Source organism: Falco punctatus (assembly GCF_963210335.1).
Source record: "Falco punctatus genome assembly, chromosome: 2".
NCBI classification, from domain to species: domain Eukaryota; kingdom Metazoa; phylum Chordata; class Aves; order Falconiformes; family Falconidae; genus Falco; species Falco punctatus.
Window position 1 is genome coordinate 48,156,471 of NC_137581.1, and position 27,828 is coordinate 48,184,298.

Consider the following 27,828-nt stretch of genomic DNA (forward strand, 5'->3'; position numbering starts at 1 on the left):
TTTTAATTATGTCTGTGTGGAACTACTGCTTAATGATCAGTAAAATGTAGTAGACTAGAATACCACAGAAGATCAGAGTAGAACTGTATGTACAGTACAGTGCTAGAAACGATAACCTACTAAATACATCAGGGGATATATGCCATAATTATTTGTTGCATGTTACCAGTATGTGGAAATGGCAAGAGAAGAGAAAAAAAAAAAGTAGTTTTATTTTTCAGTTCTCAGCCTTGAGAGGTGCTGAGAGAAAAAGCTAAAAGTTGTAAAAACACATTCAGATTATCCAACGTAACAAAGAAAGTAATTTTTTAATACTAAACAACTGTTTAATTGGAAGTTACAAACTAAAAAACATTTAAGTGTTTCAAGGACTATAGAACAGATTTTTTCATTAACAGCTATGATCTGGGTTACTCCAGAAAAATCCTTTCTGATACAATTTTCCAGAAATTAAGTCTAGGCTGCAATTATTATAATGGTTTACATACTGTACACAATGAAACTTATTGTTCCAGGGGGGGCTAACCCCCCCCGGCTTACTGCAAAAAATATAAGCACAAAGTCTCCAGCTAAAAAAAGAAGATAACAGAGGTGAGTCAGGAGTGATAAAGCCTACAAGTCAATAAATGTCTCATGCTTCTTTACGTTAAGCAGGCAAAAGTTACTTAAGCATTTTCTGCACGTTGAGCACACACTTCAGCTTTTGGAAGGCTTGTGCTGATTTTGCTAACTGACAAATAATATTTTTCAAATACACTTCTGAGGACAATATTCTGCACTTTGTTTTCTAAGGAAAGTGAGGTTGCAAATGCAAATTCAGAACAGCAACATTCATATACCATTCATCACTCAGCAGTTAAAATCAATTCAAATATGCATATTTGCTAACGTACATTTCCCTACAGAGTAGTAGTTAAAAAGTTACTACTCCCTGCCTAACCCTAACTACCCTCTGTCCCCGCTTTTTTGTATTGGAGAAACGTAGTGTTTTTCCTAGCAGATTTGCTTGTTTTCTTCATCTATTGGAAACATTATTGCCCAGATCCTCTACAAGTACAAACAAGTGTAGTAATGCTAAACTCAGTGGAGTGCTGGGGAAAAAAAACGAACACAGAAACTCCAACAAAGTACATCAAACAAAAAGACAGTACTGCATATGCTAATATCCTGAGGTTGTCCTAAATTAACAGATTCATTATTCCTATCTTTACCTCATTAGCACCTAGTGATGTGAACCAAGACTGGTGTTGTGTGAGCTGTGTGAGCAAAATTTGAACATCACTGATCTGCAGGGAAGACTGTGCCACTTTGATTCAGCTCGATGAGCAGTGCAGGATGATCTATGGCTGATAGAGAAACCACAGAAAGACTAGCTGAACAGTCAATGTATACTTGTCCTATCTGCAAAATGGTATTTCTGGGAAAGATGCAGTATCAACTTTAAATATCATTGGTAGAGTTAAACTGATATGCGTATTGCTAGGGTGATTACTTAAAGCAATAGCCTATATTCAGACAGGGATGATACTCTGTGGAATGCTGGCTGTTTAGTCTCTGCATATATGCAGAGTTAACTGTTTCTTAAATGGCTAAGCAAAGGCCCTTTTTAGAAACATATATGTACCCCAACCTAACCAAGCAAATTCCTACAGTCCTCTGAGGTAAAACCAGCAGGGTTTCCTTGCAGAATTCAGTCCTCCACAGGAATACTAACCCTGTGCCTATCACTAATGTTACCAATTTCAAATCATAGAATCATTTATGTCAGAAGAGACCCTTAAGATAATTGAGTCCAACCATAAACCTAACACTTGTAAATGCACCAAATTAAAGAATAAATTGAGATTAAGGTCCACATAAGGCAGATGGAGCATGGCCTGAGACTGACACAAAGGGATGGGTAAAAGCTGTGCATACTGGAAGCTGAAGTTACTATCAGAGGAGCATGCTGCTGAGACAGAGTATTACATAGCATGAAAAGAATCTAGTCAGGGTGAGGATGTTCTTTTGTGGCAAGATAGATGAGTTTTGATCCTAAAATAATTTAAACATGTTGGTTAATAAATCAAATTTTCTCAAAATTCACAGAATTCAGGCACAGTAAGGTTGTCAAAAGCATGTTGGTTCTGCTTGGCATACCACAGGGAAGATGACTAACAGGTGGTGATAAACTCTGAAAACAGCTTCCAGCTGTTACTGACTATGTAAATAGTTCTAGTCTGCAAATCTCAGGACCAGAAGTTTTCACAGGGTTTCCCTCCTGCCCTGTGTTTATAGAAAATTTAGATATGCTTACAGTTATGTGACAGAAGTTTGGGTTTCTTTTTTCAGCTATGCTGGTTTACTTGCATGGTATTGTTTGTGTGGCTACAAGGAACACTGAAGAATCGACAGTCTCAAAACCATGTGAAAGTGTGCAGATATGCAGGTAGGAAGAAAGGTTGGTGTGCAGGTGGAGGACTACAGAAGCAGAGAGAGTGGGATAGAAATATACCTACAACTCTGCTAGTATTGTAACAGCTAAAATCTTATGTTTTTGTCTGGAATCAGAGCTGTTACATGGTTTCTGAGTTACTGGTTTTACTATGAAAAGGTCTTGTGTTTTTTTTTTTTGTTTTTTGTTTTTTTTTTTTTTTAATCTCTAATCTCCTATCTTTAAATAATTCTACTTCTGTTGCTTTTAACTAGTTTTGTACTCTTCACCCTCCTTGACACTTACGCATTTGCTACTCTTTTCTACATTTAGGATGCTAGTTAAAAGACTGTTGACCTTCATATAAGCATGAAGGAAGGATGTAAGAAGGACTTAAAAATATTTTTATTTAACTGAAAATTATTCTTATAAGCCAAATTTAAAATTTCTAGTTAAAATTAATATTCAGTCTGGCATGACATAACTACTCCTGAAATTAGTATCTGTCTTTAGGGTATTAGTCTAGCACTAACCCTTTACACAAGTGTGAAGTCGATATACTTAGCTAGCCTATCTCTCTGACATCTGTACAGTATTTGTCCATAACTGCTTATGTACATATGCATAAAGTTTTATTTGGTGCAAATGTGACCACTTTATTTATTTTTTGTGAAGAAATAGTTTATTCTGGGTAAACACCACTGAATCTTATGTGCTAGTGTATGACTTTTTGTGTTGCAATGTTGAATTTTATGCAAAGGATAGTTGGTAAACAAAGCATGTATTTTTTAAAAAGGAATAAGCTTACCTTAAAAATAAATCTCTCTGAAGATCTTCTGAATAATAAAAAGCCAGGGGTAGTGGTGTTAATTTTTTGTGTGGATATTAATTTGAGGGGGTATGGGGTGGCTTCCTGATATTCCTATTTACTTTCGTTAAGTGGAGTATGCATATATGATCAGCTTCAGCTTGCCTTAATATCAGTGGAAAAATTGTTTTGTTTCTGTTGAAACCAATATAAATCTCACAGATTTTTCATGCTAAGTGGAGTTAATCCATTTGAGTAGAACATAAAAATATTGTGAAGCAGAATATTATAAATCTTGGGGAAATCAGTGGTATGCTAATTTCAGATAGCAGTTGTGAGCACTTTTATGATAAAGGTTAACTGCATTAGTATAGACATGTGAATCTGTTGATACGTAAGATTTCATGCCCACAAGCCACTGGTTAGGTATAAGGATGTCATGACCCACGCCCAATCCAAAAGCACAGTTTAGACAGATAATTTTAATAAAATATACAGGTTTTCTATGTTTGTAAAATCTAGCATAAGAAAACACTTGTCTATCAAAAGCAAAAATAATTAATTTTAAAAATCCCAAAACCACAAAGCAGAAGAAAATCTTTCTTGCTAAAATAATTTTTTGCTGTGTTGGTTGGTTCACCTGTTATGCGTTTGAGTTGCTAAACATAAACAGATTTATTTCTTACTTTCTTATTCCAAAGTATCACTGCTACTAGAAAATAAGCTCTGCTCTTTCAAGTTACTTTCTAAGGATCTATTGTTTTAGGATGGACAAAATTTGAAGGTTACATCTTGTTGCTATAGTGTGTTCACACACAAAATGATGTTGTTATTATTCCATTCATGCTGCTCAATTTAAGGCATGATTATAATATCTTTCAAATTTTATGTCATTTTCATTGCCAGTTCTGCAAAACAGAAGAAAGTCCATGATGAAGCACTCTCCCTCAATTAATTCTTTATTTTATAGCTACCATTCCTGCTCACCCAGGATATAATTAATAAAGTAATAGAAAGAAAGACTATAAAGTATTACATGATTTTACTGTCATTACTTTTTATCTGGGGCATACCAGTCCGATTTGTTTCTTTCTTGTAGTCCATAATTGTAAAAGATTAGCCAGAGCACAATACTGCCAACTTTACTGTATAATATTTTACATTAATCTCTAGCCAGGCTGCTATAATAATTTATAATTCAACTCATAGCATCTGGACAGAGTCCCATGCCCTATATTCTGTCCTTGTATTGATGTTATTATCTACTGTTTGATACGGCTTATGTAAATGAGATGATCCTGATTCCATAAATATTTTTTTGATAAAATGGTTTTGAGTTACCACTGTTTACTGAATTTCCTCCCCCCCAAAAATTATAATCCATTCAGTTTGTGGTGTTCTTGCACAGTTTGCTGTCACCATCTGTTTATGGTCCACAGTATCCTGAACTTCTCAAAGTCCTTTTCTTTAATCCTGTCACTTCTTTCTTTCCAGACCTCCTGTTCAGCTTCCTATGATTAATCTTTATTTGGTTTACTGCTGCACCAGATTACTGTAAAGAAAAAGGAGCTTAGATACTGATTATATCAGTTCAGTGAACTTTGCTTTTAAGAGATTTATTAATCTCACCACTATATTTTAAATTTTTTTTAACCTTTTCCCTTTTCTTTATATTTCCATTCCAAGCCTTTTTGTTTTGGAAAATACTTAGAGATACGGTGCTTGTCATTATTGCTAGGTCAATTGTTTCATTATCCAACCTAACTAAGGGATAAATCTCAACCTTCTTTCAGCATTACCCCTTTAAAACAGACATTAGGTAGCCTTTTCTTTTAGTTATTAGTCATTTAGTGATACAGCTATTTCATTTTAAGTCTTAGAATTAGAGGCACTAGAAGCCTGATATAACAGGGAAGAAAGATAATAATCACCTGTGGAAACATCATTCTTATTTAGAATTTGAATCATAATTGTACTATTCTATTGTTCATTCTTTTCCATGTATCATATGCATTCACCAAATCTTTCTATTCAAATACTCTTACAGTGCTATGTGACGCACTATTAATTTATATAACAAAACTATCCTACCACACATTTACTGTACAAGGAGGCTCTTGAATGTTTCTTTGCACCCTGTCTCCCTCCCTCTCATGCATTCATCCTTTTTCCCCTCCCATTCCATTCCTTTTTTTTCAGCACTGAACAACAGAAATATCTTCTTCATCAGACAGGTACTCTTTTACCCTAACTCAAGAAAATATATCTATAGTTTCTACTTGCTGACTTCGTTCTCCTTCTGACTCTAGCATGGGATCAGTTATATATAAACTTATGTATGTCATTAGGTTTTACAATCAGCTCTTCCCTTTACCATAGGCACAGTTCTTTCCTTCTGTCTAGTTAGCACCACTTTTGACTTGTTACAGCAGAATATGTACATTTATGCATATACTACATATGTATATACCCATATATATATACACACACACCAGTTAGGAAATGGACCACTGTGATGGGAGAGTTTAACAGTCTAACAAGTCAAGCCAATATTAAACTTTAAAACAAGGTTAGATTGATATTTGCAGTAGCACGCTTTATGCTGATGGCTATTTCTTCCACGTTATGACTATGTATTACTACATGTACAAAACCGTCATTAACCCTCATACCTTACATTAGCTGTGAGTATGCAATGCCATAGAACTGGTGGCATGCAGTTTGCCTTGATGGCTAAAGTCTGTAGTCACTGGGGGCAAGGTTATCAGGCTAGAGAGATATTTCATAAGAGAAGTCAGGTCTAAAGTGAGCTTGTCTGTCTTCTCCATGGTTTCCCACTCATCCATGGTATTTTATGTTACTTGTCTACCTTCTGAAAGGGAGTTGTCATTTGGTCCCAAGGTGCATGCTGCTTTTTTTTATTTTTTTTTTTGTCATCATTCTGTTTTAGGTAGAACACCCTTGCTCATTGCGATCCATTGGGTTTATCTTGGGTTTTGTTCTTTATTTTCTATCTTAAAAATTCTGTTACTTGGACTGCTATTTATATATTTTCCCATGGATCTTAACTGCAGCAACACAATTCTTTATTTGCCACTTTGGTGATCACATTGTTAACACATCTATGTAAAATGCCTCTACATTGTGTTTAGCTGTGCCGTCATGGTGTTATAAAATCCTTCTATGCTGTTAATTAAACTGTTTTAGTATGCTTATATTCATGTTCAAGACAAATTAATAATATTACCTACATTCTCATTAGTGCAACTATAATTTTTAGGTGTCACAGGCCTTTCACTTTGGCTGAGGTCTTGTCTGTCTTCTAAAAATATTCTGAATAAATGAGGTCGATAAGGTCTTTAACTGTAATGCTTTAACCTTTTCTCAGAAAATTGTTTTTTTTGCTCTTTGTATATGTATATATACATGATCTGTAAGTCAACTGGTTAGTCATACAACTTGGTTAATTTTTGGGTTTTTTTTTCAGTCAAGAAGGCTAAAAGATTACATGGTTTCCTGTACTTGGCTATCCTTTTCCACCTTATTTTGATATGAGTTCTATTTAGTGGTTTTGCAGTTGCTATTATTGTCATCTTTGGCATCTGTTTGGTTTGTTCTGAAAAAATGATGAAAACAGTTTTAAAAGAATTCATTAAAATTGCTACCATATTTGCTATTGACAGAAAAACTTGACCCAATTGTTAGTCTTGAAAGTGGGAAGTATTATGGAGTTTACATGTGAAGATTTTTGTCACGTTGCATTTTTGGCATTAATGGTGATTTCATCGAAATTGGTATTACAAGCTCTTGTAACAGGAGCTTACACAACTTTCTCCTGTCCAGTTGCTTATGTATAAACATTTGGATATTTTAGTAATGAGAATAATGAAGATAGACCTTAAACAGACAAATAGACTTGTGATCTGTCCAGCCACAGGTGACTTCTAATTGAAGGTTAAGCACTCCAAAATTTAGGCATAAAGGGGGAAAAAATAGAACTTTACTAGCTCTCAACTTGTTTCCATTCTGGTATAGAAAATAAGACAGGGAGGACAGAAAGAAAAAATGATGCATCTAATCTAAGAGATGTATTTGCAGATGATACAAAGCTGGGAGAAGTGGTTGATACACCAGATGGCTGTGGTGCAATTCAGAGTGACCTCAGCAGCCTGGACAGAAATCTTGCAAAGTTTATAAAAAAGATATGTCAAGCCCTGCACATGGGGGGAAATAACTCCATGCACCAGAACAGGCTAAGGGCTGACCTGATGGAAAGCAGCTTGGCAGAAAAGGCAGTGAGAGCTGACCATGAGCCAGTAAGGCACCCTTGCAGCAAAGAATGCCAGTAGTTTCCTGGGCTGTGTCATGAAGAGCATTGCTAGCTGATCAAGGGAAATGATCCTTCCCCTCTACTCAACACTGATGAGGCTGCAACTGGAGTGCTAGGTCCAGGTCTATGCTTGCCAGTAGCATGGAGACATAGACAATGAGCTGGTCCAAAGGAGGGCTGTGAAAATGATCAAAGGGCTGGTGAATTTGCTCTGTGAGGAAACAGTGGAGGAGTTGTGGGTCTCCTATAGAAGAAAAGGCTCAGGAGGGACCTTATCACAGTATTTCTGTACTTAAAGGGAGCTAAAAAAGAGCTATATAGAGCTCCCCGAAGCCAGGCATTAGAGAAATGTTTAGGATAAACATGCAGCTTCAGTCTTTCTCTCCAATTCCTTTGTCCACTCCTTCACAAGGAGCCACATGAAGAAGACAAAGGACAATAGGTACAACTTGCCCCGGGAGAGGTTGCATCTCAACATGGGAAGGAGATGTTTTACAGTGAAAACTATCAATCACTGGAAAAACCTCCCCAGGGACGTGGTAAGATCACCATCACTAGACTTTTTCAAATTATGATTGGACAGGGAGCTAGATAAACTCATCTAGACTCCCTTTGCCATGAAATGTTGGACCAGATGATCTTTTGAGGTCACTTCCAACCTGGGCTGTTCTATGATTCTATGGTAATAGGGCAAGTCTGGTAAAGGACAACAAAGATGGCTAAAGAATGATTGAGGTCAGAAAAGACCTCTATAGACTGTTTAGTCCAACACCCTTGCATTGTCAGCTTAAGTGGGTTATCCAGAATGGTGTCCAGTTGGGTTTTGAATATCTGTGTAGACAGAGACTTAAAAATCCCCCTAGGCAACCTGTTTCAGTGTTTGACCACACTTGCAGCAAAGATACGTTTTCTTTGATTAAGGTACTGGAGATGAGCAGGGGACTGGAACATCTGTCATATGAGAAGAGGCTAGGAGAGCTGGGACTGTTCACCCTGAAGAAAAGAAAGCTTAAAGGGAATCTTATCAATGTGTATAAATAACCAGTGGGAGGGGTAGTAAAGCAGATGGAGCTAGACTCAGCTCAGTGGTTACAAAGCAATGGTCACAAACTGGAACACAGTGTGGTTTGGTTTTTTTCACCATTTGTTCCATCTGCTACTTTGGCTATGTATACCTTTAGAAATTTGTCTTCCCTTTTATAAATGTTTTACTCATTCATTTTCTGAATGTTTTTGACAATTTTCTTTACATCTTGTATAGCTCATAAAGGTCCTGCATTTACAAGCTTGGGTGATTTTTTTATTATTATTCTTCCAGGAATCTGATTATGATTTGTATTTGTAATTTGGATGGATAACTCATTGTGCTTGCTAAGTGGAGCAGTGACCATAACCTACAGATTCTAATTCTAGATATTCAGAGCTGTCCATTCTATGAAGGGCAAGATTTTTAATATACAGATTGGACATTTCATATCAGGTGTATAGGTTTGGGCTTACTAAAGAAGTTACTTAGTAATTCTTCAGCAAGCACTTTAATTTTTACCACAAATAGGTCAACCTGAGCAACCACTCCCTTGCTTTGAGAAAGAGGAAGTTTAATGTCATGAAAATTCAAAATGTTGCCTGATCTTTATGAAACCTGCGATGTATAAATATGTATGCATTTAAATAGTTATTTTTCTTTCCCATAATTCCTTGACATATAAAGGACTTATGGAGCTAAAAACAAAACAAAAAAACCCAAAACCAACCAAACAAAAAACCCCCACAAAACTTCTGATGTATGCTAGTATGCCAAACCCCTACATCTCCAAGGCACAAAAATTTTCATAAATTTCACCATACCATGATGAAAAGTGTTAGGCAAATACAGAGGAAATTAAGGTTGTAAATTATTTCCTTTTTCATTATGAAACATTTTTATTTTAAGATTGCTACAAAGAACAAGAAAGGCAAAAATAAACAGTTAAAAAATCTGAAATAAAATATATTTATTGGTCATATCAGAGAACAGCATTAATCAAATTAGAAGTGAGTTTCATTGCTGTTGTTTATTTCTGTTTCAAAATTCTGTTGTAGTCTGAATGAACTCTGTCTCAAGTCCAGCAGAATATATTTCAGCCTTGCAGAATATATTTCAGCCTTCTCTGGAAATCTGGAGAGAAAAAGAGTAGTTACAGAGTTATTCCTCTGGAAATGCAGATTTACTTATTTACTTTTTTAATTCTGGTGAGATTTACAGAGAGCCTTGATCTCTCTGCCATTTTTCTTTTCTTCTATTGTCTTGCAACTTGCGATATCACCAGAGGTGTCAATCTTTATTAATATATCAGTGTATAGAAGAGAAAGGAGGAAAAGGTGACTTCTTCCATGCTTGTTCTTCTAACTTTCACAAAGACTTAAGTGGAAAAGTGAGTATTCAGTAAAGTATTTGTAGATGAAGAATGACATAGGCAAGTCAAGAATCACTAGTGTGATTTCATGTAGTGAAACCTGTCAATTCTTACTACGTTAAAATACAGGTGAAAGGTTTTAGCATGCACCTAACTGCTTAATATTTTGCCAGAAGTAGTATCTGTAATATTCAGGGCTCAAATAGCATCCAGTTGAAAAAACATTCAGAGATTAGAGGATTATACCTATGTACAAAATCGATAAACAGCTCCATGAAACTAAACTTCAAATTCAACTGAAGCTGAAATGCTTCACTGTGGTTTTTTCCCTTTCATGAAGATAAATATGTGAGTGCTTCTTCCTGGCTAACTGTGCTGACAAGGATTAGTCTGGGAACTGTATCAAATAAGTAGCATGCCTCATGTCTTAACCACTAGCAGCTGGAAAGCAGGTGTGCAATCATCTGGTATCCTTTTGCAACACTTCAGGTCAATATTTACTTTCATCAAGGAGGAAAAAAAAAAAAAAAGGCAGTGCTTCATGGTTCATCTGTCCACACAGAAATCCTGTGGGATTTTCTTAATTTTTAAATCTGCTACATATGTATAAGCATCTTTTCCTGCCAAAAATTTTTGGATGTTTAATTAGAAACTTATCAACACTCATTTGGAGGATAGGTGGGACACCAACGTGCACCTAAACTTTCAGTAACTGAATTTTATCCTGGATACTCATTGACTATAACTGGGATCTAGACACCCAAAACTTAATTCAGCTCTTTAGTTGAATTAAGAGAGTTGAATTGATGCACAAGACTTAGTACACAAAGGCTTAAAGCAAGACACAAGACTGTCTTGCCTTATGACAAAGCTGATAGGTAAAACATAGGATCTGTAGTGCATCCTAACCCTTCTGGGTAAACAGCTAGAAGCCAGACTTCATAATATTGCACATCACAAATGGTATTATATGTATGACTATACCTTGTGACAAGTCTGTAGGTCACAAGTGGAGCACCTCTATTTAGACACTCAAAAGCAGAAATCTACATTCTTGAGCTGAAACCTGCCCTAAGTACTGAACTAGCAAGAACTCAGTCTGCCAGAACTCCTTTTTCTCATGTTAACACTGTTACATGCTTTTACTAACTTAAGAGAAAAGTGACACTTTACTCATGTCTGATCTTGATGAGAATTTTATAGACAGTTGATATGGATGTTTATAGGTCCCTAATCATGTTTTGATTACTTTCTGTAAAACTTAGTAGTGCAGCCTAAGGTCATGGTAGTCAGAAGGGTAGCATTAGCCTTGGATCCTACAGAAAGACAGAGTTTAGCACTACCTATTGGGATGTAAATTAAAATAACCCATCTATGAAAACCTAGCTGCAGGGGTGGCCTCTGTGAGAAGAGGCCAGGGCTGTTCATGCCAGACACAGACAGTTCCAGCCAGCACCAACAGACCTACTGAAGTACACATCTGAATATATGTACCTGCTTAAATTAGTTGTCCATAGACTGGACATCCATATACATGCAAACCTTTGTGGATAATGTACTACCCGCTGAGAGCAGGGAGACAAAACTGAAATGTCACTGTCTTTTGTATAGTAAACTAGAGGCTAAATTTGTCTCAGAAAGTCACCTATCCTTAATCTCTCCTTAGTTTAAACTCAAAAAATCCTTTATCCCGTTAGAGTATTTTACCACTGAATCTAGCTCCCTTTTTCTCTTTGTGTCACCATGTAGGTTAACTCAGGTGGGAGGAGAATATAAAAAGTCTCTAGTCTAACCTTCTGCTCAGAACAGGTTGCTGTCCAGTTGTGGCTTGAAAAATCTCAAGGATGGAGATAGTGCAGTCTCTCCGGGAAATCTTCTACACTGCATGACAGTCTTCAAGACCTCAAGGTATGGTCCCTTTGCCCATCCTCACAGGATAAGTACTCCAGCTCTGACCATCCTAATGGACCTCTGCATAACTCAGCCCAATTTGTCTGTTCTATACCAGGGAACACCAAACTGGACACAGTAGTATTGGTGTGATCCATCAAGCATTGAATAAACGGGAGGATAATAGCTTCCCTGGATCTGCTGCCTGTGCTGCTGTTAACACAACCCAGAAGCTGTTGACCATTTCTGCTGCCAGTGTACACTTCTGGCTTGAGTTCAGTTCACTGTCCCCAGGCGCTTTTCTGCAGAGCTGCTCCCCAGCTCATCTGTATTGCTGCTTAATTTCCTGAGGTTCCTGTTGGCCTATTCTTCCTGTCTGTTAACATCTCTGTGGGTGGCAGGGGCCCTGCCCTCATATTGACTGGTTACTCCGCTTTGTTTTCATCAGCAAACTTGATGAGAGTGAAATTTGTCTTTTCTACTGGATGCTTGACAAAAATTTTAAACAAGATATGTTGATGTTTTCCAAAACATTGCTAGAGTTGAGTGTTAGTTTTCTATAATGTTTTGTAAATAGATGGAACTACTTTTTGTAAAGTAGTCTACTTTTGTGTGAAGTGATGTCTAAAATGTGTAAGTATGCACATATGTTTTAATAGAAAATTCCTAATATAATTTAATGAACCATAACATTTTGATTTGAAGCATGAAAACATAAGTAGCTTAATTCAAACTAAGAAAATTAGGAGAAACATGCTAAGCATTTCTAAGAGATGCTCAGAATGTAATGATGCACCATTCAGACAAGCCAGCATTAAAGCAAAAGTCTTTGAAATAAATATCTGGAAAGGAATTTTGGGTCATCTCTAAAGACTTTTTACGTGTTATACAGTTGTTGTAATTTGCCAGCTTTGTGGGCAGTAAGTGCTGGTGAAATGAAGATTGTTTTTAAGGAAACCCAAGAAGAGAGGGAAGGAAACGTAGCGCTATTTTATTCATGCTTTATTTTAATCCAAGAATTAACTGGTGTTCTTATTTGCTACACTCCAGACTCATTCTGAAACTTTGGCAGCCTGAGCTCCTCAGGTATGTAATCACCTCTCACCACATTTAACTGGTAACAGACCATTAAATCACAATAAATTTGGGGAAGAATACTTTTTTTTTCCCCTAGATGGAAATTATGCTTTGCTCAGTAATTTGTCTTTATTTAAATATGATACTTCAGCATCTGTAATTTAGTCTTTGAATACCTGAACATATTTTTGTTGTAGTCAATGCCAATCAACATATTCTTGCTTCATCCTGCTCTTCCTAAGTAATTTATCTAAATTTGTCTAAATAAATATATTTGTCTAAATAGATTTCAGTTCAACACAAAGTTCCTAAATAATTTAAGTCTTTTTGGAGTTCAAATGTAGAATACAAATAATATTTTTTAAAAAAATGCCCTCTGTAAATCAGAAAGTGTGAAATATTTCATTATTTTAATGTAGAAAATAAATGTTGTCTTAAGCTAAAAAAATTTATAGATCAATTCAGTGAGATTGTACGCTTGAGTCTGCCAGAGTTTTTCAAATATATTTTTACTTTTTAGTATATTACATAAAAATAAATAGATGTTACTTGAAGGACTCTTCTGAGATATTCCTAGATAAGAAGTAACCTTTATTTCAGCTTGCTGAAACTATTCACCCTCTTGAACTAGTATTTTATATGCTGGCACACAGCAAGACTAATGACTTCAGAGTTTAAACATTTGTTTAGAATCACACAGTTGCTGAGGTTGGAAGGCACCTATAGAGGTCATCTGGTCCAACTACCTGGCTAAAGCAGGACCACTTAGAGCTGGTTTCCCTGTACTGTGTCCGGGTAGCTTTTAAATATCTCCAAGGAGGGGGATTCCACAACCTCCATGGGCAACCTGTGCCAAAGCTCAGTCATCCTTACAGTAAAAAAGTGTTTCCTGACATTGGGATTAAGCCTCCAGTGTTTCAGTTCGTACTATCACCTCTTGCCCTTTCACTGGGCACAACTAAAGAGCCTGGGTTCGTCTTCTTTGCACCCTCCCTTCAGATATTTGCACACATTTCTGAGATCCTTCCTGAGTTTTCTCCAGGCTGAGTAGTCCCAGCTTACTCAGCCTTTCATAGGATCATGGCATCATAGAATGATTTGGGTTGGAAGCGACCTTTAAAGATCATGTAGTCCAACCCACCCTGCCATGGGCAGGGACATCTCTCACTAGATGCAATCTGAGATTGGTCAAAACCCATCCAACCTATTCTTGAATACTGAAAGGAAATACTTTCCTTATATGAGAGATTCTCCTGTTCCTTAGTAAACTTCATGTTCCTTCTTTGGACTCTCTTCAATGTGTCCACGTCTCTCTTGTACTGAGATGCCTGGAACTGGATGCACCACTCCAAGTGTGGCTTTATCAGTGCTGAGCAGGGTGGAAGGATTATCTCCCTCACCCTCCTGGCAGCACTCATCCTAATGCAGCCCAAGATACCATTAGCCTTCTTTGCCACAAGGGGACATTGCTGACCATTGTTGGCTCATGTTCTACTTGGTGTCCCCAGGTCTTTTTGTGCTAGCTGCTTTCCTTCCTGGGTGGAGGACTTTGTACTTCCTCTTGTTGAACTTCATAAGGTTCCTCTCCACCCATTTCTCCAGCCTGTTCAGGTCCCTCTGGATGGCAGCATGACTCTGGCATAGCAGCCACTCTTCCCAGTTTTATGTAATTTGTAAACTTGCTGAGGGTACACTCTGCCCCATCACTCAGATCTTTACTGAAGATAAACAGGACTGGACCCACTATTGATCCCTGTGATACAGCAGTAGCTATAGGCCTCCAGTTAGACTAAAGTACCTCCTCTTGTTCTGCACTACCTCTTCATGGACATTTAACCAAGTGAGTAAATAATCATTTTGCTGGATATCTGGGTTAAGTACAGGGTGTAAATCTTGTAATCTACATGAGCTATGATATTATTAGATGTATTAATCCAAACAACTACAGACATAAAGTCATATTCTACACATGACAATTCTTTAGTCATTTCACTATGATTACAGCAGATATTTGAGGTTGAATTTATCTGACCAACTACGTACTCCTTGTATATTGGTCACTGTAAGCTGCCCTTGAAACCAATGGGAAGATATATAATTTTTATACTACATTAAAACTGTTTTTAAGGTAGTCTTACATAACAAGTAAGATAATTGTGCTTTGGAAATATTATTTTCCCTTCAGTGACTATAATTAACATCTGGTTCATCAGATACAGATATCAACATTACACCTGCCTAAAGCCAGGTGAGATGAATCTTGTTCCAGCTAAGAAATCAATGAAAATTTTAATGTAGTTTTTGCTTGTGACCCTCTGGTCCTACAGTAGGAATTGCTAGAAAGAAATTAATTAAGAAGCTAAGAAATAAATACATACATATAAGCATAACTTACAAATTGAGTAGATATTAATTCTACAGCTGTTGCTATAATTTTTTTAAGCCTTCTGCAGCAAGTATAACTCTTTTGTGTTCTCTCCCATCGATTTCATTCAGTATTTAAAGGAAAAAAAAGTTACTTCCTACAAAATCTCTTGAAACATTCTGTAAGACAGGCCTGCAAAAACAATTCCTAGATGTTAAGAACATTTTATTCCAACATTTTCGTCTATAGCTTCAATGCACAATGGTCAAAGGTGGCAGTTGGCAAGAAATCAGCGCATGTAGCTATGATACACCTTTAGTACAAGAGCAAGTGTTTCAGTAACAAAAGGAAAAGTAATATCTGGGAATATAATGGGTTTATATGTCAGGCTGCTAATACCACCTTTTCCTAGTATAAAATAATTGGAAACCTATCTGAATTGTCATTGATACCTCAGGACAGTTGTGATTATGTAGTTTTGATTTCTATATAAGAGGTTGTACAAATTAACAATGATGATAATTTTGCGTAAGCTACAGCTAACATTTTTAAATGTGAACTAAAGAACTGTGCTTTATGCATGTTTCCAGAAACAAAACAAACTGGGGCAAGCATAGATTTTTACAGTCAGATTTGAGTGCAAAATGTTTTGCTTTTCTGATAATGGGAGCCTTAAACTCTTATCCACTAATTCCTAATAAAACACATCTAACTTCTTGAGTGAGAACAATTTAATACTAGAGATACTTAATTTTGTTTTTAAAATTTTCTATTACAGTTCTTAAATAACTTGAGCCTATATTTTTGCCATTTTCAAACACCTAACTTAACATTTTACCATGCAGTCACTGAAACAGAAATCGACTGCAAGACACATTTCAGTTCTAAATGGACATTTGTTACAAATGTCAAATAACCCTTTGAAATGCAGCAAATATACTCTTGATCTGATGTCTGCTATAAGATACAAAGTAGAATGTATCCAAAATGAGTGTTAATCTTTTCTTTGATGCTATCCTCACAAACACAGTGCATCAAGTAGTTTTCTGACACTGTGAATGCTTTAGTTCCAAAGTATGGTTAAAGTATCCAGCTTCTCTGCATATACTGTTTTTTTATTTTTCTGATCAACTTAGAAGCTTTGACAGATGTAAGGGTAAGGCAAATACAGTATTTTCTGCACAAACATGTTCTATTTATTTTTTGATACAGCAAGTGAAGATGGAATGCCCACTTAAGAAGAAGATCAAGATTCAGTATGAGATTGAGTTTTCAAAAGAGTAAATACCATTTGCCTCTAGAAGACAAAGGGTAAGCAGAAAAAATATAGCACATTTAGCTATGTCTGAAGTATTTCTCAGAAGCTAGGAAACTCTAATCTAACTTGGATCAAGCTGGTCAGATGAATCCAGCCTCTGATTTCCTCACATAGTCAACCAGTCTCAAATGCAGAACAGGACTGATGGTGATGAATCATTCCATCATTTAGTATGAGAGACTTTGAGGTCTCTTCCTTCAAAAAAAAAAAAAAAATAATAATAATAAAAAAATGCATCCCGACTTTAATTTGGATTACTTTCTTTTTGTGCTAACACGACTACATGTTTTTGTGCTAAATGACTATGTGTGACAACGTACTTTTTTATGGTTACAGATATTCCTCTGTGTTCTTTAGTTAAGGCTTGGCCAATGTACTGACATTTAAGCATTGCTGTTAATGAGAATACTATTTAAAATGTGACAAAGCTGTATGAAACTGTAGAAAGCAGAATATGCCTTAGACTTATAAATATATGACAGACCTCATCTTGAAAGTGCCAGGGAAAGAATCTGACTGGCAGTTTCAGAGTAGAAAATATTGGACACATTATGCTCCACTTTTTTCTTTTTATTTCACTATTCTTATGAGAGGTAGGACTTCAAATAGTCACTGAACAGTTTTAGAACCTCCATGATAAACAGCTTCCAAAATAGTTTCACTTTATTTTCGGAGTAATGTATGTTGAACATAGTGCCTTGGATGCTCCATAGCAACAGAAAGTTTCAAGTAAGAAAATAGGATGCTATTAAAGACTGGTTTTGAGGGTATTTTTCTACAGGCACATTTATTTTACAAACTGTTTTAGTTGTTTTATATGTTTGTTTACATTGCTAAGCTTTCCTTGTAAGCTTTTGATTACTTCACTAACATGATTTTATATTACATTCTTCAGTTATGAAAAGTGAGTTTGTTTCTACATTTCTATGATATCAGAGAAGTTTTCTATCTTTCTGCTAATTCTTTTCATTCATCCCTTCACCATGAAGCAGGCAACTCGCACTTTCCACAGAGCAGCAGCACTGCTCCTCTCCAGCCTGGGAGCTGTCTGTCCAACACAGCTGGTTAGCACAAGGACCACCTGGGTCTGGCACATGAGACCTGGAGGCAAGATGGGTTTTTTGCCACTATGGGGAAACACAGGCCTCTGCTCAGCTGCAAGTCCATACCGTAAACCCATAGGGACTGTGTGGTCTGACCGGGAGTGGTGCCTCATGGTTGCTCTAAGGAGCAACTTACACCCTTGCAACTGCACTTTTCACACCAAGGCAGACTCTACCAGGCATCTTTTATGGTTGTATGGTAGGTATAAGGGATGATCAGAAGCAATGATTGTCATTACAGCAGCTAGGCAATGTGGAAAGAAGACCTAGGGCATTATGTAATCAAGAGTTTGCAGGTAGTTGGTAGAAGTTTCTTGAGATAAACAATATTGCCCCCAAAATGGAACTAAAGTATATTTGCCTGCCATTATTTTTGCTGCTTTGCTTATTCTACTCCCACTGTCAAAATAACGCATTGAAATGCATTTAAAATTCCTTTAATGAAACCTTTCTCTCCCCTCTTAACATAAATGCCTTATAGATTGTAAGCTTTTCAGGGCAGGGGCTATGTAATTTTCTTTAGTGTGACTGGAGCTTTTAACACCATGAGCGCCCTTTGGAAATACTGACTTTCATAAGTAATAATAATGCTGCCCAAATCCTTAAAATTTAGCTTTACTGGAAAGTTTCTACTGCAAGGAAAATGACAGGTGAAACTTCCTTTGATGAATAACACCAACACAGAAAACCGTCAGAATAATTGTAATAGCTAAGTTCTTCTGGCTGCTGTGTAGTGTAATGAAGTCAGTGCCTGCTGTAGCCAGACGAATCGAGTAGTGCTTCATAGTATGCAGCTATGCAGCTGGACTTCTTAGTCAGATTACTCACAGTGCTACTCCCATCATGGCCATTAAGAACAGCACATTCAGAAAATAAATAAATACATAATATGCTAATGTAATTTTGGGATGATTTAGAAGCAGCAGGCAAAATGTGCTCAATTCTGCTTTTGTACTAAGCACAGGAACTCTTCATGCTGGCCAGAATGCAGTGATCTATCAATCTTTATACTTCAGATATCCAAGGTCAAAAAAAAAAAATCTTATCAGAATCTTGTTTTCTCCTTTTCTGATCTTTGTGCTCAAGGTCCAGAGGTAGAAAACTTTTTGATGATGTTCTTAGTACAAGTGAAACAATATTTCAAGTGCAGCAGGAAGACTTTACTCACTGTAGCACAGCCAGAGGCTTCGGGCACATTCAGAATAAATGAACCCATTCTACAGACTTCTTAGGACAGTTCCCACTAACCAAGGCAAACGCCCCAGACTGTGATAGTGAAGCTTAGAGTCAGATGCAGATTTCATATCTGCTTGTACTTGCTACTGTTTGGGTCTAGGATTCTCAGTAATACAGTAGTAAAGATAACAGGCAGAATACGGTGTCAAGCAATGAGCATACTTAGCTACAATGTAAATATGTGTGTATTGAGCAAGAATCCTCAAAAACAGAGAAGGAAGAAGAGGGGATATTCAGAGTTATGGTGTCTGTCTTCTCAAGTAACAGTTGTGCATGATAGAGCCCTGCTTTCCTGGAGATGCTGAACAGCTGCTTGCTGAGGCAAAGCAGTGAATGAATTCCTTAATTTGCTTTGCTTGTGCATACAGTTTTTACTTTACGCATTAAGCTGATTTTATATCAACTCATGAGTTTTCTGACTTTTGTTCTTCTGATTCTCTCCCCCATCCTGCTATGGGGGGAGGGAGCAAATGACTGTGTGGGGCTGAGCAGCCTGCTGGAGTTAAACCGTGAAAGGTATCTACACTCATACATGTACACATACACACACTGTGTTTTGCTCTTCTAATGGATTTGGTATTGTCAACTGGTGTTTTCCAATAAGCAATTTATTTTCAGGTATATATATATATATATATGGGTATTCAAAGACCAGATAATAAGCATTACTTTTGATGTCTGGGGAAAACTTATTTCTCAGAAAAAAACTGAGTGATTTATTAAATTATTCCCTCTGTGGTATTCAGGGTAATGGTTTTGTGTCTGTCTCCTGCTTCAAAAATATACATGAAGCTTTAGGAAAACATATATACTTAGGAAAAAAAATAAATATCTTTCATTATCAATAGGTAATTTAGTAGAACTAAACCCAGAAAACGAGTAAATTCTCAGAAGAAAAGCAGTGAAGCTTTAAGGGAAAGACTCTTAAGTAAGAACAAATATTAATTCAAAACATCTAGGTTTCCACACATAAAGTCTTCAATGACTTTTGGACCAACCCAATCTCCAACCTGACCATCCATATGCATTCGATACACCATGTGTATACAAGGTTTTTATTCCTGGCTGTCCAAATGCAACCGCATATCTGAAAGACTTTTACCTTTACTGATGTTTTATTTACTGAGAAACAGTAAATTGGGGAAAAAAAATCTTTCAGCAATATGGTCAATAAGGTTACACACCTTTTTTTTTTTATTTTGGTTGGGTTGGGTTTTTTGTTGTTAATGCTCAAAGTATATCTAATGATCTGGCCAAAGGCCAGACAATTTGGTGTACGTGGAAAAATATTGGAAGGATAAGGATAAACAAATTAATATTTCAGGAGCTCAGGCAAACTTTATGATCTGGGTATGGATGTGTTGGGGCTTGAAACTGAACTTTGGGACTGATTGTCACCTAATATTTACTCCCTTTAGGTAGAATTCATGTAGCTCATACTTGCTGGTTTGGTACTTATCTGCCTACAAAGAGATATTTAGAAGTATCTAGCAATGTCTCCTACAGGAAACCTGAGCTTTTCTGAAGCAGCAACAGTGGTTAGAAAAGATACCCCATAGAAAAACCAATAAATGCCTGCCTTCTAGTAATCAATCTCACCCCAAAATCACATGCCCAAAATAAAATTAACTAAATCTCCCTTACTGTCTTTCTGGTATATGACATCTTGATGTGTTGAGATTTTATTTAGATTCCATGTGTTTGGATAGACTATCCTGTTAACTGTTAATTTTATCTTTTAGTCTAGAGTAAACCTAAATAATAAACAGACTCACTTTGTTACTACATAGTCAGTACAAAATGTACTTTTTCAGACAATGATAAACTCACAACTCTGTTAGCTAAAAAGGATTAGGTTTCAGTGTTCTGCATCAGTAAACTGTTTTTCACTTGAAAGATTCCCCAATGAAGAAAAGAATTTGTATGAAGGAATTATTGACATTCTGATACATACTTACTGTTTAATTAACTTGTATTTTTTTTTTTTTTTTTTTTACATTTCTTATGTTACATGTGGATATGTGGATTTATCAAAAGTCAAGTGAATTGTAAAAATTTCCATTGAAACTGGTGGGGTTTGGATGAAGTAATATTCCCCTGCTGAGATTTCTATTAGGTATTTATTCCCTTTTGGTACCAGATCTGTGTAAGCAAATGTGTTCACATAGGGTTTAAGTGTCAGCTAAAATGTAACAAAACGTGAAAAGAAAATGTCATGTATGCTTTAACATTTATGGCAATTCATTAGACATCCAGGAGACTGGATGATTTAGCTCTTCTCTCTGCATTTTCACTTGCATTTGTCCTCTTTTTGACTTTAAATAGTTATATATATTTGGTAATTGTTTGGGTTTTCCCTTCTGTGGGCTTAAGTTTTGCTTTTGGGGTTTTTTTTAGATGTGATGTGTGTTGCAAGGAAAAAAAGGCATATGAAATTACACTATCCATCAGCCTGTCCACCTGTCACTATGACTTGCAAGTCCATCAGCCACTTGCAGATAAATTTCACAAGAGGGCTGCAAGCCTAAAAGATATGGCATTTCTACAAGTTTTGTAATACTAGTAGCTGAAAGCTGGTGTTTACAATGCATCCAGTGAAAAAGTAGTTTTATCTCTGCTTCTTACCAGATAGGCAGCAGTCAGATGGCCAGGCAGCACCTGCTTCTTGCTTATAGGCTGGTAGAGAAATCTCTCCAAACCATTTAAAGTACATATTGCCATTTGTTCAGAAAGGGGATATAAAAAGAAGAAATATTTTGTGTTTTCTCAGTTTTGTTAAAATTGGGATAATTCTTGACATCTAAGCCAGTATCATGGGCCTGTTATACATCCTGTACAGCTTACTGTTACTGATCCTGTAAGCATACTTTCAAATTTAGGTAAAGATAATCCCATTAATATGGTTTATGTGGAGCTTCCTGTGCTGAGTTCTGTAAAATGATATAGATCTGAACCTTTGTAGCTTCTTACTTAGGATCTAAAGAGAAAATGTCAGTGCAGTGTAAAACACTCCTCTTGGTTCTAATAGTAGGATTGTTACTTTAGTCAATTTTATTTCACATAGCTACAAAATGAGAACTGGCTCTTTTCCTGTGTTCACATTTGCAGCTACAGGATCTCTTAAAATTAACAAACTCAAGTAGTCCTAAACCACTTTCAAATACCTAGAACAACTAAATTCCTTCTGCAGATACTCTTAAGAGCCCATACTTGGAAGCACTGTCCATATTGAAAATAATTAATGTTTTGATGGGAATAGAAGGAAGAAGAGACCATTGAATGGGAAAATTCAATGAAGGATATGCTTGCTTGTGCTTGTGTCAATTATCCTCTCTAGCTAGCTGATAATGCATTCTGAGACAGAAGCTTCCTTTCCCGATGCTCTTACGGCTTTCCTGTCTAATGAATTCGAGTTTCATTTAGTATCTATGATTAGCAAAATGCCAGATATACATAGATATCCCTTGCTGATCTGCAGGAGGTGTTTTACTTGGCACAATCTTGAACTGCTGCTGCATTTCGTTATATGCTTTCTCTCTCCAGCCATTCCTTCTGGACCACCAGTCCCCTCTGTGCCTGTCAGGTTTGGGCCTGACCTCCATGTGCCTTACTTGGTCATAGTGACTTCGTCTTGCCGGTGCTGAATAAAAGCACATCAATAAATGTATCTCCAGAGTTCATTCAACTCTGTCATTGACTTGTGAATTTTCATCACCAACAGCCCATTTCTGAATGTTGCCTGTGTTTCAGTGGGGTCAGGGTGGTTTTTAGATCCAGAGTTGGAAGTAGGTGAGTGCAGTGATAAGAGTTATAAGAAGCTGAAAAGTGTCAAGAGAAAGTGACAGGACATATGGGTCACCACGGAGAAGGTGACAGGGACCATTAGCAGTTTGTGGAAGGAGAGGCAGAGGGTGTAATCTGAATAAACCGAGCAACTGTTACTGTTATGGGAATAGTTACCATTTCCTTTGGGCACCACAAAGTAACGGACACAATGTTTGTCCCAGACCCTGAGAAATGAGTGCTTGGGAAGTAACAAGCTAAGAGCTCATAGTGCTTTGTCCCAGCTTTCCAGAAGCTAGTCTTCATTAGGTGTGCAGTTTATTTGAAAATAATTTTCCCAGAGAATTGTGAAACATCTGAAATAACACTACTCTCTGCAAGATGTTTGAGGTTGTTTTCTTTGACTTTGCCTCTGTAATTTACATTGCATCTCCATTATGTGCAGCAATAAACAGATGACAAAGTTCATATCTGCCTATAAACTTCTGAAAATAATAGCTCTAAACAACTGCATTGCAAACATATCTGAGAAGAAAATGACAGAACTTGCACAACACGGGTGTTATTCCTGCCTTTAGTGTGCTGCTGCTCAGATGCACCGTATTACAGCAGCAATGATCAGCATATAAAACCTTGCACAGGATGGAGTTAGGATATTCTCAGGTGGAGTGCAACCCCATTCAGAAATGCAAAACAAAACCCATGCTCCATCTGATGTCCAGTAAAACCCTTAGAATACAACTGAAGTGGAGCTTGTATGTTATACATGCAAGTGTTTTGGCTCTCTGTAGCAGACTAAATTTTACCCATGGTGAATCACTGACAGCCTATTGTCCTTCATAGTGCAGTAACTAATAATTTCTTCATAGTGTTTCCACTTGTAAATTGAATTGTCTTTCACTCACAAAGATAAATAGCAAATAATAGTCAAGTTGTGTTTCTACATAAAGAATACACATTTTTACTTGGCTATTTTCTGCTTTATTTTATGGCTGTAAAGAAAAGCTATTTTATATATTAAGCACTCATGCTAATATTGTATATTTTCATTTATTCCGATGATGATTTTAACTGCTTTTTTACTTTGCTTCCTACTGAAAGTATTATTTTAAGAAAAGGGGGAAAAGCATAAAAATAAAGCATCTACAGTTCTGGCTCTGGAGATTTTGACAACCTTGACAAATCACAATGAGAAAAAATATATTACACTCACGCTGAAGTTTGTGCAAGGAATAAAGAAGAAAATTAAATAGGGAATAAGACTTTATTTCTTTACTTTTTCACTTGTTTTCATAAAACAGAGTATTAAGGACTATATAAAACAATGAGTGCAAAAACTTTTACTCAGTGCTTATCTACATGTGACTAAATTCTGTCTTTGATTTTTCCACCCATTTTTGTACTTTTTGGTTTTAGCTAATGTTCCATTAAACATTAATGGTCTGTAAACAGAAGCAGAAACCTTTAAAAGACCAATTCAACCTGAAATTATTCTACTGTTTCCAGTAACATAATCGCACTGAACAATTTGAAATAGATTGATTTGGAAAAAAAATGGTGTGTGTGTGTGTGTAGGGGATAGAAACAGCTGATCAGTGAAGCTCAACTCAGACCTATTGGGGTATTGTTATTCTCATATTGAATACCCATCCCTCATTTTGAGCATCAAAATTGATCTTTTTTTTATTCCCCTAGCATAACTAATACCTTTTACTACAGCTAAAGATATCAAAATTTTCTTGACTTTTCAAAAGAACCATATCATGAAGAAGAATGTGCATTTGTATCTGACCAAACATTGTGCAAGGCTGTTATAGGGAAGCTGTCTGTAACATTTGCTTCAGCACAATTTTGACCATACCCTGTCTTATTTTCTACTCAAAGATCTAAAGAGCTGTTCTTCATATTCATCTTTGCTTTGATCTTTTATGTATTTTCTTCTATTCCCATATTACTTTTAATTGCTATTTAAAATATTATTATTAATATTCTTACTATTAAAAATAATAAATAAGAAATCAAGAGCGCAGGGTTGGACTGGGATTCTCAGAAATTATATATAATCATGCAGAAGGTATTCAGCACTCATTTCAGTTGCTTATACAGAAATATCTACTGTGGGTTTAGACACCCCTGCGTAACCCACCTGGAATTCAAGCCCTGCTGTGAATGAGCATGATACACCTAGTAAGCTCTATTTGGTATCTGCACACTTCAGATAATTCCTGACATTTCGAATGAAAAAAAGATGCCTGTGTTTAGACAAACATGAAAGCTTACCTTTAAATCCATATGAACTGAACCTTCTCCAAGATGGTGTAAGTTTTTCCTCAGCAAGACCTTGAAGTAAAAACTTGCACTTTGCATAGTCTGTGCAGATAAGAAACATCCAGAGAAAAATAAATCAGATGTGGTCCGTAACCACTTAAGCCCCCTGCTGCTTTTGAGATATTTCACTTGTAATATTTTCAACAGTAGGTCAAAGGATGTCCTCATTATTTTTACCTTGGTTGTTGAAAAGTGTAAGCTATACAATAATTTAAACATTGTTCTGTCTTTTCTGCTTACAATATTGTTTAATGTCCATCAGCATAAAACCTCTCTTGATATGAAAAAAAAATACTCCTCACATCTTTTTTTTTTGTATCATTACATACAAGCAATGAAAGATACAGCTAAAAAGGATAGTTAAAACTCATCAGCATCTGATTACAACTGATAAACAGAAAATTGAGTAATTTATGATCATTTCTGAATTATATAGACTACTAACTATATTTTCTTTTTTTTGGGAAGCAAATGGTTTACATCAGAATGAACCAAGTGATGAAACAATGTCATTAAGTAATGAATATATAAGTAAAATTTGAAGTAGAGACACAAATGCAACATCCTAAGACGTTGTATAATAATGCAAATTACAAGTTTCTTTTCCAGAAGTGAAGACTTCAAATGAAATGGTGATGTTTCAATGAAAAGTAAGTGCATCATCTTTTCAACAGAACAAAAAAGTAATCTACAGGCTTAAACCACTTCAAAAATTATTTGCAGTGTTGTGGTGGGTTGAACTTGGCTGGCCTCCAGGTGTCCTTCAAGCCACTTTATCACTTCCCTTTCTAAATAGGGCAGGGGGAGGAAAATATGACAACAAAGCTCATGGGGCTAAGATATGAGCAGGGAGGTCACTTACCAGTTACTGTCACAGGCAAAACAGACTCAACTTGGGGAAATTAATTTATTGTCAATTAAACAGGTTAAGATTATAATAAATAAGAAGAAATCTAAACCCCACCTTTCACTCATCCCTCCCTTCTTCCCAGGCTCAACTTCACTCCCAACTCTTCTGCCTCCTCCTCCTGAGCAATGCAGGGGGATGGGAAATGGCATTTGTGGTCAATTAATAACACTTCACCTCTGCCGTTCCTTCCTTTGATCCAGAATGGGATTCCACCCACGGGAGACTATCCTTCATGAACTGCTCCAATGTGGCTCCTTGCTATGATCTGCAGTTCTTCATAAACTGCACCAGCATGGGTCCTTTCCACAGGGTACAGCCCTTCAGGAAAAGACTACACAAGTATGGGTCCTCCACAGGGTCACAGGCTTGTAAGGAAACCTTCTCCTGTGTGGACTCATGTCCATGAGCTGAAGATCCTTCCAGGAATCTGATCCAACCTGGGCTCTCCATGGGCTGCAGTTTTCTTCAGGGCACATCCACTTGCCCTCATGAGGGTTCCTCCACAGGCTGCAGATGGATATCTGTTCCACTGTTAGCCTCCATGGGCTACCAGGTGACAACATACATCACCATGGTCTTCTTCACCACAGGTTGCAGGGGAATCTCTGCTCTGGCACCTGGGACACATTATCCCTCTCATTCTTCACTGACCTTGGTGTCTGCAGGGTTGCTTATCTCACATTTTCTCATTCCTCTCTCCCAGATGTTGCTGCACAGCTTTTTTTTTACACTTTCTTAAATACTTTATCACAGAGGCACAACCACCATCACTGATAGGCTCAGCCTTGGCCAGCAGCGGGTCCATCTGGGAGCCAGCTGGCGTTGGCTCTATCGGGCACAGGGGAAGCTTCTAGCAGCTTCTCACAGAAGACACCCCTGCAGACCCCCACTACCAAAACCTTGCCATGTGAACCCAATACAAATATATTCTGCTTTAATTTTAGTTTTAGTTTTCCACAAAACACATAAAACCCCCCTGTAGTTTCAAGTTCCAAAAAGTGAAAGCAGACCTGAGGTAGAGGAAACAGTATTAGAGACAGTACTATTGCTGACATACAAATCTGTGATATTTATATTTTTTTATATATATATCACATTTATGTGAAAGTCTAGGAATTAGAACAGGTGTGAAGAGCTAACTAATGCTGTTATGCATTAACTTTTCTGTGCATGGACTAATGTGGTCATACAAGACAGGGTCTGTTTAGTGGATAGTCTCTTTAACCTGCAAATTCCTTAAGTACCACAAGGTCCTATAAAAGATGGAGACAGTCTCTCCCTAATTTTGCTCCACCTTACCCTTGGTTTTTAAGATAGGTTTATCCCACAATTCAAACAAAAAATCAAAGTACATTCAAAAGAGAGCTGCAACAGGCTTTCCCCTCCTTGATTTCCTGACACTGCACATAAGAAATGTTCAGTGAGGCTGTTATTTTTCATGGGAGAAAATACAGATAAAAATATTTAACCGGTGCAAGTGAAAATAAATATCAGTCATCAAGAAAATAATAACAGTTTCTAAGAAACAATCATGATTGTTTTTCATGGTACCATAAAAAGAACTAATTTCCTATTGAAATAATTTTGACCAATAAAACCATTAAACTCAAAACATTAAAAAAATAGCAAAAGTGAAGTAAAATAGCTGTTGCACATTCAGTCTTATACATTCAAAAGACTTCTGTAAAAGTGGGTTGAAACATTTCCTTTCTTTTCAAAGAGTAAAAAAATCGCTACTATCATTAAACACAAAATAGTGCTAAATGTGTTCCCTTCATTTACTCACTAGACATTAACAGACACAACGATTGATATGCTTCCATCTTAATGACAGTACTTGCATTCCTTTTAATTTTACATTCATACCTTTT

The 27,828-nt window shown here is 36.6% G+C and overlaps 1 long non-coding RNA gene across 1 annotated transcript in view; it reads right to left on the minus strand.

Moving 5' to 3' along the window:
* Window positions 1-7,223: 7,223 nt before the first annotated feature.
* LOC308058733 overlaps window positions 7,224-27,828 on the minus strand; it is a 59,044-nt gene continuing 38,439 nt past the window's right edge. The window contains exons 2-3 of the long non-coding RNA XR_013925939.1: window positions 25,000-25,078; window positions 7,224-9,709 (exon numbers count right to left, since the gene is read on the minus strand). This is a non-coding gene — a long non-coding RNA (uncharacterized lncRNA). The remainder of the gene's footprint in view (window positions 9,710-24,999; window positions 25,079-27,828) is intronic.